This window comes from Falco cherrug, chromosome 4 (assembly GCF_023634085.1).
Source record: "Falco cherrug isolate bFalChe1 chromosome 4, bFalChe1.pri, whole genome shotgun sequence".
In the NCBI taxonomy this organism is placed as follows: Eukaryota; Metazoa; Chordata; class Aves; order Falconiformes; family Falconidae; genus Falco; species Falco cherrug.
The window spans coordinates 66,962,055-66,976,428 of NC_073700.1; the positions used below are offsets into that span (position 1 = coordinate 66,962,055).

Below are 14,374 nucleotides of genomic sequence, written 5' to 3' on the forward strand. Positions count from 1 at the left end.
AAATCCTAAACCTTAAATATTAAACTTGGAGCTCTGCATCTGTAAGTGAAGAGAAAAATTACTATCAGGTTAAATTCTCAAGTTGCTGCATGAAAGGTGCTAGACAAAACCCCATGTATCTTACATTGAAATTCAGACCTTATGGTTAAATATAGATGAGTTTTTAGATTCAGAAGAAAATTCTATGAGCTTTCTTCTGCTGAGAACTAGAAAATTAAGTAGCAACAAAAAGAGACGTGAAAACTTGATTCCAAATGTCTAAAGATGTTGGTCTCTGTCCACCAGACAGAAGTTCCTAAACAGAATTTCTTCCTCCAATGAGTTCATTTAAATAAATTTTGTAAGATGAAGATGTAGTTACCATGCAAAAAGACAAAAGTTTAATTGTTTCTAGATTCCCTATTTATGACCTCCTGTGAAACTTTAAACAAGGCCATTTCTTCAGGAAATGGTGCAAAACCTCAATACTTGCAGAAGTGGTTCAGGACACATCCCATCCCCTTCAGAAGCATCATTGTTCTGAATTAAAAAGCTTTCAGCAAGGTGTAAGTAGTCAATGATCCTACTAGAGTTTTCTTAACAGAAAATGGATGCAGCAGTGGCAGCCAAAAAAGCCTAACAAAAAGGCCCCATAAATCTCATTTTTATATAAAGTCAGAAATACTCTAGGACTTTACTAACCCCCCCCAACTTTTTTTTCTCCATCATAGTCAGAGAACATTCTCCACTTCTTGTAAGTTTGTGTCATAGCTTCTGGATCTTAAGTGATAAAAACATATACTGAAGGCCATAAATTAAAGGAAAAAGTCTCAACTTCCTCAAGGTATGAAGCTATCTTAAATTTACCTTTTTAGCCTGATATTAATCTTCAGAGTTTAAAACACAGTGAGGGCAGGGAAAAAACAGACTTTTAAAAAGAGTTTCCTAATATTCTCTTGGTGTAACCCAAATAACAGGCTGATGTCTTTCAGAAATTACCTCCTTGTAATGATATTCGAACAGTCTCATAGTTTCCTCCAGCACTCCTTGCTCCCAAATTCTTAGATGCTTTACATGGTTTTGTTCATAGAGATATAAAAAGGATGTTACTTCCCAGCATACATGAAGAAGCATGCTCTCCTGGAACCTAGACCTTTAGGCTTTTGGATCTTATCTGCTTTACTCTAAAATGCAAGATGACGCCTTGCACTATTCCCTGGGAGAGAACAAAGGCTTAAACACGAAGCCTATCAAAAGCTGAGCAGGATTACAATAGTGAAGAGTCACAAAGGCTACAAATATCCCATATACTTAAATTTTCCCATCGTGATTTGTTTTGCTATACAAGGATCCTCAGTGCAATGGAAAATACAAAAGTCCTTTGTGCAGAGGGCAAGTGTAGCTGAAATAGTGCCAAAAAGACTGACAGGCTTTTTGCTCCATCTGCCTGCTAAAGATCACACGAGCAATCAGCCAGCTGTCTCTACTGTTGATCTCCAATACACAGAAGTTCCTGAAAGACACACAGAAGTCCCAAAACCCCTAGCCACATGCAAAACCACAGCAAAGAAAATGTAATGCTGTTCTCCAGAAGAGACTGGAAGACACAGGAATCAACAGGAAGACTGCAAAGAATTCCAAGCAACTTTTTTTTGTTGTTGTTTAGCAAGGACGAGAGGGAGCCTTACATCATGCTACAGTGACAAGTAATGGTCACAGCAGTAACTCAGCATTTGACTAGTGGTGGCAGTACTCCTACAATTAAGGAGATCCAGCATAACTCTAGCATGACATTAAAAAAACAATACGTGCAAGCCACCGTTTAAAAAAGCAATTATTTCATAGATTTTTGGTAAATGTTTTAGGGTTTGCTGGTGAAGTGGCAACAAACAAGTGAAAAAATGCAGCAGTTGGGGGACAGTGGGAGATGCTCGCAAGAAAAATGCTACTGCCATCTATTCCTGTTGCAGTACAACAGAGTATTAAATAGGATAAATACATGAATATAAACGTAAAGGAAATCTTACAAATTTATTTAGTCCCACCTCTATAAAAGCATATTAGTCCACACTGTTTTCACATGCATAAGTGAAAGATATACTTAGCCACTGGGGGGCTCTTAATCTGAAGATGTACATATTGGCGCTCTACTCCAAGTATTTTTCTTACCTTTTCAGACTTGAGAAGCACAAACTGTGACTCTCCAGCATTCACTTAATGCTACTATTACAGTTTTATCTCAAACTTATATACATGCTTTGCTTTAAAATTAATCTTATCCCCTACCCACCAAAAAAATTAACATAGTTATATGTCATGGTATCACAATCTGTGGTTGTATTTTTTTTTTTTATAAGATAGAAGAGTGATCCAGAGTGCTGAATGTTAATGATGCTGAAATTACGTCTCAACACTTTGGGAAAAAAAATTTGCTTTACTTTTTCCAAACTTATATTCAGTTTAACATACATTAGCAGAGGAACATTTAAAAAGGAACACCAAGATACAACCCAGTCTGTTTTCTTAACCCCCTCAAGTTCCTTATTTTTCAGCTGTAGCGGCTTCAGACTCTTTCTTTGCCACCCAGTTACTGGAAATCAATTTTTTTCTTGGTAGTATGTGCCACAATTGCATGTTTCAATACACAAGGAAGTGCCAGCTTGTCCACTACACTAGTGATTAGAACTGATTCACCAATATTTAATACAGACATAGCTTGGCAAAGCCTCTCAAGAAGCTCTATTTTAAATTGTGAGTTCAAAACAGACATTTGAGACAGGGGAAAAAAGAATTAAGACATCCTTGATGTTGATAATTAAAGAATTTTTCAGGCATTCATTAGGCAAAGGATTGCCCCAAAGGAAAGAATGACATTTTTAGATAAAAACCTGAAGATATCTATATTGATACTGCTCCTGAAATGTTATGCATGACTTGTAAAATTGATCAGTATAAGAAATAAGAAGCTAAGATACAAGTTAAAAAAAACCCCACTCAACAAATCACCAAAACAAACAAAAAACTAGAACCCCATCAACCGTGCTTTCAAGTCTGGTAGTAATACTTCATTTACTTTTTGCTACAAATTAAGTTTCTTTATACCACCAAATGCGATTAAAATCTCTCAGTTAAAGAGCAGCGTGCCCAGCTAGCAGCATGATCACTGGCAGTCTGTAGAAGTATCTTTTATCTGAAGCTTCCCAGAAGTCACTACAATCAGAAATGCTTACAAAACAAAACAAGTATAGGGCTAAAATGGATTTGGTAAAGTTTGGTAAAGACCTAGAGGCATTTTTTTCAAAATTAATCGTACTCTCAGAAACTTACATGAGTCGTGGATTTGGGTACTCGCATGGAAACAGTTGTTGCCCTTCTTTACAGGTTACAAATCATTTGTCTAATCTCAAAAAATTTGTAAATCTAGGTGTAGATACATGCATAGGGTTTAGATACATATCTTTATCCAGTGTGCAATGGCTGCTGACCTCAACTATTTAATGAGGGTCTACCTGGGAGTTGTTAAAGGGTAACAAATCAAACAGTACAAAGTGTTTGATGGAAGAACAGAAGCCATTTAAAAGCATTAGATTCGGCATTAGCTGGGAGTTCCAAACCCCTAGTACAAGGGTAGCCAAGAAGCACAATGTGAAACCAACGACAAGATAAAAATGAAACATCTGCAAAATTCTGAGTGAGTGAATTACAGAATCACGGAATGGTCAGGGTTGGAAGGGACCCCTGGAGATGATCTAGTCCAACCCCCTGCTAAAGCAGGTTCACCTAGAGCAGGTTGCGCAGAGTCGTGTCCAGGCAGGTTTTGAATGTCTCCAGAGAAGGAGACCCCACAGCCTCTCTGGGCAGCCTGTTCAGTGCCCCGTCACCCTCAAGCTAAACAAGTTCCTCCCCATACTCAGATGGAACTCCCCGTGTTGCGATTTGTGCCCATTGCCCCTTGTCCTGACTGAAAAGAGCCTGGCCCCATCCTCTTGACACTCACCCTGAAGATATTTGCATGCATTGTTAACATCCCCTCTCAGTCTTCCTCTTCTGCAGGCTAAACCGGCCCAGCTCTCTCAGCCTTCCCTCATAAGGGAGATGCTCCTGTCTCCTAATAGTCTTTGTAGCCCTCCACTGGACCCTCTCCAGCAGTTCCCTGTCTCTCTTACTAGTCAAACACAACTTTTTCAGATTCATGTCTTTGGAACATGCAGGGGTAACTAAATTTTTTTCATAGAAATCACATTATTTATGCAGAAATATGGAAAGTCTAAAAGATACTGAGTTGCTTACAGTTTGAGCCTTCGACTTCTGAGCACGAATTAGAACTTTATTTGGACATGGACTATGAAGAACCACTGTATATACTTCTGCCCCAAAACTTAGAATCATAGAATAATTTGGGCTGTTAGTCAAATTTCCACATGTGCTGCTATTGCCATCCTTCCCATGGCAGAACATAATAAAGTATTTTATTGTGACTGGCTGCAACTAAGAAAAAAGGATTAATAAAATAAGAAAGAAAAGTACAGTATGTTGGTTTCATATTTCTGATGCAGAGGAAATTTTTTTTGAAGTGGACTAAAGTCTAACCAAAGGAGTTTAGCTCTTGCTGAAGTTGTTGGGTTTTGTTGTTTTTTTTTCAAAGTCACAACTCAAAAGTTGCTTCCAGTAAGCATGGTGTGTTAATTAGTTTTAAACAGGTCATAAAAGAGTCATAGTTCATATATAAAGCAATTTAACCATTCACTAAAATCCTATTCAATAGGCAATGAAGCTTAACAAACTGCTTTTTCCAGAGGTCTAGCAAAGACAAGTTCCAAACACTCCTAAAGTGAAAACGTACACGTTGACCTTTGTTGGCAAAACACATCCAACATGGAACCTGATTCAGCAGCCAGACTGATTCCTTCTTTCAGCTGTGTTATGCTGCACCCCTCCCCGCAGCCAGCAAATGGAGCATTAAAAATCACTGTCAGAAAACTTAAGTGAATTTTTCCACAAGTTGGCCAACCATAAAATGTATTTTCAGGAGGAGGAGGAAGCCATCATTAACAGTTAACATTTACAAAAAGTTACTGCAAATCTATGTGTATTAAGCCAGCCTCAAATCCATAAAAGTCATGACTTCTCCCTCCCCCAAAAGAGGGGAAGCAAACAGAAGGAAGATGAAAGAATGGGAGAAGACACACAGGGAGAGACTCCCTTGAACATAATAGCCAGTTCTTAGATTTTTGAATCATACAAATCCAGTTGCTTTAATACAGCTGAATATGATAAGTGTTAAATTTGTCTGCTTGCTGAAAATCTCATATTAATATTTTATTCTGTTACGTAACACTTCCTTCACACAAAGCTAAAATCCAGAATCTTACACCTTTATGTAACACAGAGCTTACAATGCCCCTCCACAACCTTCCCCCACATTTCACATTAAATTAAGATGAAACCAGTGCACCTCGTACCTCATCCCATAGGACAGACTCCTGTGCCTCCTCACACGCCTGCTTCCCTGGGCACCCCTCTCACTGCAGCCCACCTCCCTAGAATGGATGCAGCAGATCTGAAACACAATCCAAGACCACCCCTGGCTGAATCTACCCCAAAGACTGGAAAATATTGCTATTTTTCCTCTTCACCCACAGTATGATACAGAAGGATATAAGCAGTTGAGGAGAACACCCACTGCACATGGCAGGCGATTAAATTACAACAAACCAATACTTACACAAAAACGTCTTCAGACCAAGTGCGTGCAAGGGAGATGGTTGTAAAATGCACACAGTAAATGTTTTTGAGAACACGGTTCCTCTTTCCAGCGCTTTTCTGGTTGTACCCAATAGTCATCCCCTTCATTGCTCTTTGAGTAGCATGACGGCAAACAAGGCTATCAGAGGAACAGTAAAGCCTACCACCTCTCAAGACAGTATTTATTGACAGTTACATATATACTTTCCTTTAGGGTTTTTATGTTGCCATAACACCTGGGATCATTTCTTCAATGCATCATGGAGTCAGGTCTTTACAAGAGACTTAAGAGCATGACTCTGCTTGGTTTGAGTTTGTCTTACTATTAGCTGAAAATAAATGACAGTACTCAAATATTAAAATGTGAGGTTTGCTAGGGAAAAATACAAAACCCATCTGGGCCAAGAAGCAGAAAACATCTTATTCCAATACTTTCAATTCTTGCTGAGGGTTGCTGTTCCACATTCAGGTTTATAGTGTTTGTTCAAACATGGTACGAGTCCCTCCATTTGTATGGGACTGCTTTCATTCTGCTTTTATCAACTACTACTCCTTCAGAAAAAGCACCACACTGACCACCTGTACTTAAAGTACGGTTTCAGATCATTCTTCCCGTTTTTCTTAAGCTCCTTTTTAAAAAAGAAAACAACTCAGAACTGATTTTCTCCCCTTGAATTAAAGCACAGGCTTAAGTCACATCAGCTCTCCTGTGACCAGGCCACTTCCCAGAAGCCTGAAGCTTCAGGCCTGGGACATCTCACCTCCACAACCCCTTATATCAGCTATGTCTGCCAGCTCCTCTTCATCTTTTCATATATAAAATAATCTTTAAGCAGCATATGGCCTTGACTATGCGTGTATGTCCTTGCAGGTTGAGGCTAAAAGGGTTACAAGGCCATTTGTCAAGCCATATCACATTTCCTCCACGCCCTTCCTCTCCTGAGTAACCCAACGCTGCTCACAGCTACAGCTACATGCAGAAGCGCGGCCATGACTGAGCAAAGGCTATTATTTGAACCTAGCAAAATATGCTGATGTGCATATAGTGAATCACAGCTATTAAAATAAGGGGCATGACACAGCAGAAGTTAAATTGATGAGAAATTAACAATTAATCAAGCTTGAGGAGAAAAGCCTAGTTCTACAAAATCACAGATTTATTGGGGTACAGCCCACAGTTCTTGCATTTGGCCAGTGGGCTAGACAACTGCTGAAGCCACGGCACACCAGTGCAAAAGGGAGGTCGTGCTACACCACCCCTCTGACTCACAGGTGAGGAAGCCCATGCTCTACACGCTCAAGAATCCTGTTCTACTCTGTGCAGTGTGAGATTCATAATCGAAAGGCTTTGCCGGTGTAATACAAGCAGCCAAGCAACGACCCGCGGAGACTCCTTAAGAAAAGGACAGTTCTAATAACATTTACTGGCTTATCTCAGTATCTCCAAAAGTGTTACAGGAAAATCAAGAGTTTTGTCAATATAAACTTCCCCATTATTCATGGAATTTTTACTGCCATAGCTGTACTGGTCGCAAGTCACACTGCCACATCTCCTACCAACACCGCTCGAAGCACTGTAACCAGAATGGGTTTTCAGTACACTACTTCTTGGCTTTGGTGTCCTTTCTCTGAAGTGCAGTACTGCTTTGGGATGAGGTATCAATGGATGGCTGGAATGTCAACTTCTTCTCCCCCATCCACAGCTTCAGACAAGTTTTCTGTACTTCACAACGAAATCCACCTACCGAGCCCAACTTCTTCCCTTCTAAATAGTGCATTTGAATGAGATAATTTCATATATCAGCAGAAATCTCTTCAAAATAACACAATAAATCTTTATATTAACAGAATAGGGATGACAATAGTAAGAGATCACAACAAAAGCTTTACTGAGAGAATCATTCTGTTTCACATAGGTCAGTGAACAGCAGTATCAGGATAAGGACTTTTTCCACCTCTAGACCAGACACCTTTTGAGAAAAATAATAAATTACTTCTTTGTATATTTAATTATGGTTGAGGAAAGTCTGTGGATGCTTCCATACTGGGGAAAAGGTCAGTAAGTTTCAGAACTTGAAATGTACAGGTATTGCAACACTACAGAAAGGAGGAAATCCATCTTGTTTACTTAATACCTCTGAATCTGATCATTCCTAGATGATCTACAGGAACACTGACTGATTCCAAGTTCATTGTAATGATTAGGTACTATACTGTGAAAGAATATGTTGAATAAATCTGCTTACCTATCTACATAGGTAAATGTGAAATAACTGGCTTCATAAAGCAACTTGTGAGCAGCTGGCTGTGTTTCAGAGCTTTTTGTCCAAATACAGTGGTGGCCTAATGCTTGAGAATGCAGAAGCAAAAAACCTTCTGTTTTGAAACCCTTCAGAGCACATGCCTATTTGAGGCCGTGCAACATACAGCAATATACATGCTGAACAATGAGACATCAATATGCAGCAACAGATTCTGGATTTAGAACCTATGCTAATAGCTCTGTCCTTATTTCTTATTCTAAGTGACTACACAACACTACTTGGACAACCAGAATATATGACAGTGTCTACTCTCTTGATCTTGCAGAAAGTTAGCTCTGAGATGCCCTAAAGGAGGGGTTCCTCTCCTGAGACAAGACCAAGCAGTTATCTGTAGAAAGTGCTCTCACCTTGGGACATGACACCCTTGGAATTGCTTACCCTATTTCTAATGGAAACGTTTGAACTTAAGTAACAGAAGCAAACTACAAAACTTGGATTCAGAAGATATTTCTGTGCAGAGAGTTTGTCACAATTGTTAAGTATGCCATTAAAAGCATTTAAAGCACAATAAAAGAACCACAGGAATGCCTGCTCAAGATAAGGCTAAGTATCATACCTACACCTCAAGATGTTAGAGTTCAACAGCTAAAACAGACATAACTTCACTTCTCTGCAGTACTCTCTCTTTTCTCCGCTAACATCCATAAAAGTGGCATAAGTTGGAGGAAGAGCAGAAAACATCTAAGAGGCCACTCATGTCCAGATTATTATTGTCTGGAAAATACAGTCCTTCGGTGCTTTTTGTGTATGCTGAAGAGGCATCCATACAAATACTACAGAAATGCCAAAACATAACCAGATCAACTTCTCAGGATTGCAATTAGCACTGCAGTAGTCCTCTCTACAGAGAGTATTGATGGCACAGTATCATAGGAGTCAATTACTGATTTTGCCTGTCTCACCCCAGGGGTAGACTGGAAGGAAAAGACAGAGGAAGCACGACATGCTTATACAGTGCAGTAACACAAAAACATCACAACATTTCAAGAAGTTTGGTCATTTTAAATATAATTTATTAGCAAGCTGCACTACAATCCCCCAAAAGCCACTAACACAACAAGATAACAGCTTTCAGTTTCGGATCACTGGAAGTACAGCAGCAAAGTTTTCTTTGCCAGTTCAAAACACAAGTTGCGCTCTTCATTTACAGCTCACCTCATGGATAACAGTGGAAGCCTTCAAATAGTGCCTCTTGCCATGCCTAATATATTTTGTTGGCTGTGCTATTAATTAATATAACAATAACATGTGGCAACCTGGAATCAGAAATAGCAAAGCTAATACCAGTGATATTTATTTCTAAACGTGAATACCTAGATTCTGAAACCCTGAACTACTGAATTTGAGTCTGAACAGCTTCTTACTGCCAGCTAAATGCCACACATCTTGCCTGGAAATGAGCTGCAAAGCAGACTGTCAGACATCTTCGCATTAGTTCGCTTCGTGGTTTGTTTCATCTATTCCAACCACATTTTAAATTCAGTTTGGTTTGGGATTTTTTTTGTAGCTCAAAGCTACAGAAATACTCTTTATGGGACTTTTCCCAAACTCCTACACATTGTAAATTTTGGGCAAAACCTGCATTTGTTCCATGTTTTTCATACTGGTTACACAGGGGGCTGGACCTATGCTAGTGCTAACAGTTTTAGGATACAAAATTTTTTTCCTCTGCCTTAACATTCATTAACTTTCCAAACCATGCCTGACAGTTGCCTGCTTTCTACATTGAAAAACTGCTACAGCTCAGGGCATCAAAAACACTGCTAAGTATTAAAAAAAAATCCTTAAGGCTACTCTTCAGAAGTTACTCCTCAGGAAACATTTCAAACCTACCCAAAAACTGTTTTGAAGCTGCTTCACTTGACTAAACTCTCCTAAAGTAAGTGTAGACTCATACAGGTTTTAAATGGTCCCTTATCTAACTGCTGCTTTGGTGGTTCAAAATACCCACTGGAAAATAATGACCAGCTGTCCAGATTCCAGTAGACAACACAGCAGGGGTCTTACTTTACCAAAAATTTCATTATATACCTCAAAGGAAATCACTGACAGATACGATAATGTTGTTAGCAATTAATCCAGTTACAGGACAAGAGATACCTATCAGTTAGCAAGACCGTTGTTACTTAATTTTTTATCTTGATGCCACAGCAGCAGGAACTTGCTGCTGTTACTTGGCAGCAAAGAAACTACTAAAATACTGAAGTTGTAAGCAACAGGTTTGCTTTTCACTTTAAAAACAACATGCATTTTCCTGACCAGTTCAAAGCAATGAGCAGGTACTTACTTACCTAGTGCAAAGACACTCCCATTAAAAAAAAGAAAACCAACAGTTAACAGATGTCCCTGTCCATAGCCCTTCACACACAAATACAATACAATTCTACATGATTATTACAGGACTGTTCTGAATCATTAGTGATGTTATCGAAAATGTTACTCCTGAGCACCATCCTAAAATAAAACCAAAGCTGAATTTCATATTTGTGTATTTGGTATATTCATCACTTTTAGCAGTTTATACAGATCTTCTATACCTGCACAGCTAGCAGAAGCTTCTTCCTGCTTCGTCAGTAATTAGATTTAGACCACTGCTAGATCTAAACACCCCAGTTAGGTTGGTGGTGGTGGGAAGACTGCGGCGAAGGGGAAAGAAAAGGAAAAAACCCCACACACTTCCAGAAACAGTAAGGTCCACTTGGGCCTCACACCCAAAAAGCATCCATCTTTCATTATCTTTGCAATATAAACAAAGTGAAATTGCAATATAAACAGTGAAAGAGAACTGCAAGAACTGCGGGGGGCGGGGGGGATGGACGGGACATGACACACGACAGAGAAAAAAAAAAGGCACAAGGAACTATTTCATTAACTCAAGAGAATGTTTGGGATTCAATGGATGCACAGCCTGGTCTAAATTTGAGTTGAGTTCTTCTAGCATAGGTCACAGATACTTTTTTTTTTTTGCTGCACCTGATCAACATCTCAGTGCTGGAATTATACCCACAGTTATATCAACGGCTAGCATTGATTCAGTTCAATTACTCTTACACACTACTGCAACAAGAATACACTAGAATAATCACATTCTCCAAAAGAAGGAATAAATCTAACTGATTTACAAATCCTAAAACATTTTCCTGTCATTTATGTCCCTACACTTGGGACAGAACAAATACATTAAAATCCCCACAACATCCAAAACTTGAAGATATTTTTGGTTTCTACTTGTTGAAAGCACAACTTTTACCTGAGAAGGTAGAACACTCAAAACTAAAAAGAAAAAAAAAATTAAAAAAATATTAAACTAGGATAAATTTCCTAACGAGATTCCAACTTAAACAAGATGCAGTCATGGAAAGCCTATGGTACGTATTGTGTGCACCACAGTAGACCTGAAGTAAAACTGTTCTTTTCCACAGTTTATCAAGTTAGGAAAGAACCAGATTTCCTGAACCAAAGTAACTATAACTCTTGGTGCTTGCCACAAATTAGTTTGTAGCTGTGCAAATATGATTGACATAGTAGCTCTTCACTGACTTCTGCAAAGAGCTATATTCTACGCTGAACAAATTTGTGCTGCATGTGAATATTCCTCATCAGGTAGCTCCTCCTCCCAAAAAACTCTGTTCTGTTGCATTTTCAGGAGGATGATATTAAGTAAAGTTATGAAATAATACTTGTTCATATCCAGTAAAGCAGATGGTTGATCTGTGGGGAGTAATCTCACACAATATTACTGTCACCAAGTAGAGTCCTCCAGACAACTCTTGCACAATATAGAAAGCAGACAGGCTCCTAGGGCTGGCAGCATTTCAAAGCTGAGCCTGGCCAACACCAGTGCCATTTGCCAGGTGTGCCGTTAAGGGTCAGGTTGGGCTCTGTTTCTAGAAGGCCAGGCACCTCAAGTATGCTGAAGCTCAGGGTTCATAACCAAAGAGCACACACATACAGCAGAAAACCAGCCCAGAGAAAAAGCAAACACGTTGGATCTGTTGCACTGCAAGTTACGTCCATTATATGCTGGCTATCAACTGCACTAGCAAGAACCTACAGAAGATTGTATTCAAGAGAGGAATGGGGAAAAGATGATTTCACATCACCATCATCACCACTTTGCAAAACAGCTGTCATCTACAGAGTTGCAGGGACGCTGGCTACCAGCGTGGTTCCTTTCTCCTTATTGACCCATTTGAAACAGCGCAACTGCTTTTCTTCCCTTCTAGAAGATGCAATATCTAACAAGGGGCAGGGAGGGGAGGGGCATAATGGTGGCGTTTGCTCTGCACAGTGCTATAAAAACTGAAATTGCAGCCTTTCTTGGCAATGGCAGACGTTTAATGCATTGGCACATGAGCATGGATCAAACAATCACTTTCATCAGTTACTCCGCTCAACAGCAGAAAAGATCTGCAGCATTAGCAATGCATGCTTTCCCCTTCTGCCCAGTCAACAGCATGTCATGTATAAAGCTGGCTTTAAAAAAAATACTCACACATCTTGGGGGGGGGAAATAATTTTGTAACAGAAGAATGTTAACAGTACACTCACTCCTTGCTGAGTTTTTAGCAGCCAACAGCAACTAATACATTGTACTTAAGCAATGGGACTATCTATTTTTCTTCCCAATACAACAACCTGGTTGAAGGAAATTTGGGACACCAGGTGTAGTCCAAGAGCACCTCCAGCTTACTGTGGGCAGTCTGCTGCACATGACTAAGAAAGTGGATCTGGCAGCATCTAGCCACCTGAGAAAGTATAGCCAGGTGCATTGTTCAAATACTCAGAGGTCTGATATTTGAACACATAAGTAATGCAAATAATCTACAGTTCTACCTGAGCAGAGGTTTTACTTGCTGTTCTCCTGATAAAACCCCCAAGAATCCAGACATCCTCCTACAAGCCTTTAGACATCACACACAACTCAGTTGCAGAAGTGGTGTAAGAATCAGTTATTAATTCACTTCCTAATTTGCCTGTTGGGGCAAATAACAACCCCCTAACACCTCCCAGATTTCCCCAATACTTTCTGTGGAAAGCCATCACAGATACCAATGCTACTCAACTCTTTCACAGCAATGTATTTTTGCCATGGGAGAGAAACACAGGCATACTCATTTTAAGCAAAGACACCATGGAGAAGATATACAGTCAAAATTACCATCTAAATATTTAAGAAAAAGGCTGCATATATTCTCCAAACTTAGAGACACACTGCATTTGTGTTATCTCAACTAAACTGCATCTGAGTAAGTTTTTCTTAACTTTGCTTAAGCAACCAGCATTTGGAAAAGTTTCTCAGAATACAAACAGTGGAAATTTTGTATCTAGACTGTATCATTTACAAATGCATATAGAATTGTGTTCCCCTCATCCCTGGTTAAAAATTATCTAGTTTGATACCTTGGCTAGCACAGATCACAGAAGTTTCATCCATCAATTTCAGAAGTCTAGAGTTTCTGGTTAATCTGGAACCTACCATTTAGAAAGGCTTTTTAAGACCATTTAAGAAATACATCTATGGACATCACAAACCAACTTTTGGTAAACTCCCCAATTTTAACTGTATTTCAAGATCTAGCATGTAGAAGCAGGAATTATGCTAAAAGTAACTACTGAGAAGCAACATGTATCTGCCTCTGCCTGCTAGAACTACCTAACTTCAGCTTTCACATCTTCCTTGCTTTGAGCAGTAAGACTTACCACAACATTTCCTATCCTTCTTTCGGGTAAACGCAAACTATGCTTCTTTATTCTCAGCACTAATAGTTTGATCGCAATTTTTATGCAAGTTTGGGGGGTTTTTTGGTGGTGGTGGTTTAGGGTTTTTTGCTTGTTCAGTTTTGTTTTTATTATAAATACAGACACAACCTTTCCTGTGTATCATGCTATGCTGGCTACCCTTCTGAAGAGCTGACACAAGAAGCAGGCATGATATTCTAGCTCTGGTCTTCACTAGTGACATATACAACTACAGCACCACTTCCTTAGCATTTTCCTGCAAACAAAGTGCCATTTCTGAGAGTCCTGGAAGCTCACAATCAGTTAGCCACCACAAACCTCAATGTCTTTCAAGACCACACTTTCTAAGGTATGCACACATTAACAGCAGTGAGCAACTACAGTCTGAAGAACTTTTAAGTGTTTTCTGTAATTACACTCTAGCTGAAGCTAGCTATTCAAGACTGAAATCCCCAAAAGGTCAAGATGAAAATTTAGCAAGTGAAGACTCATAAGTAGATAATCTCACTTACTGCTACATATTGGACAAATTCTTTTCAGGCCACCAGTTTCTTTTACATTACATTTCATAATTCATAAGAATT

At 39.3% G+C, this 14,374-nt stretch overlaps 1 protein-coding gene across 2 annotated transcripts in view; it reads right to left on the reverse strand.

Annotated features, from left to right (window-relative positions):
* ZEB1 (zinc finger E-box binding homeobox 1) overlaps positions 1-14,374 on the reverse strand; it is a 127,056-nt gene that overhangs the window by 86,488 nt on the left and 26,194 nt on the right. The window lies entirely within an intron of this gene.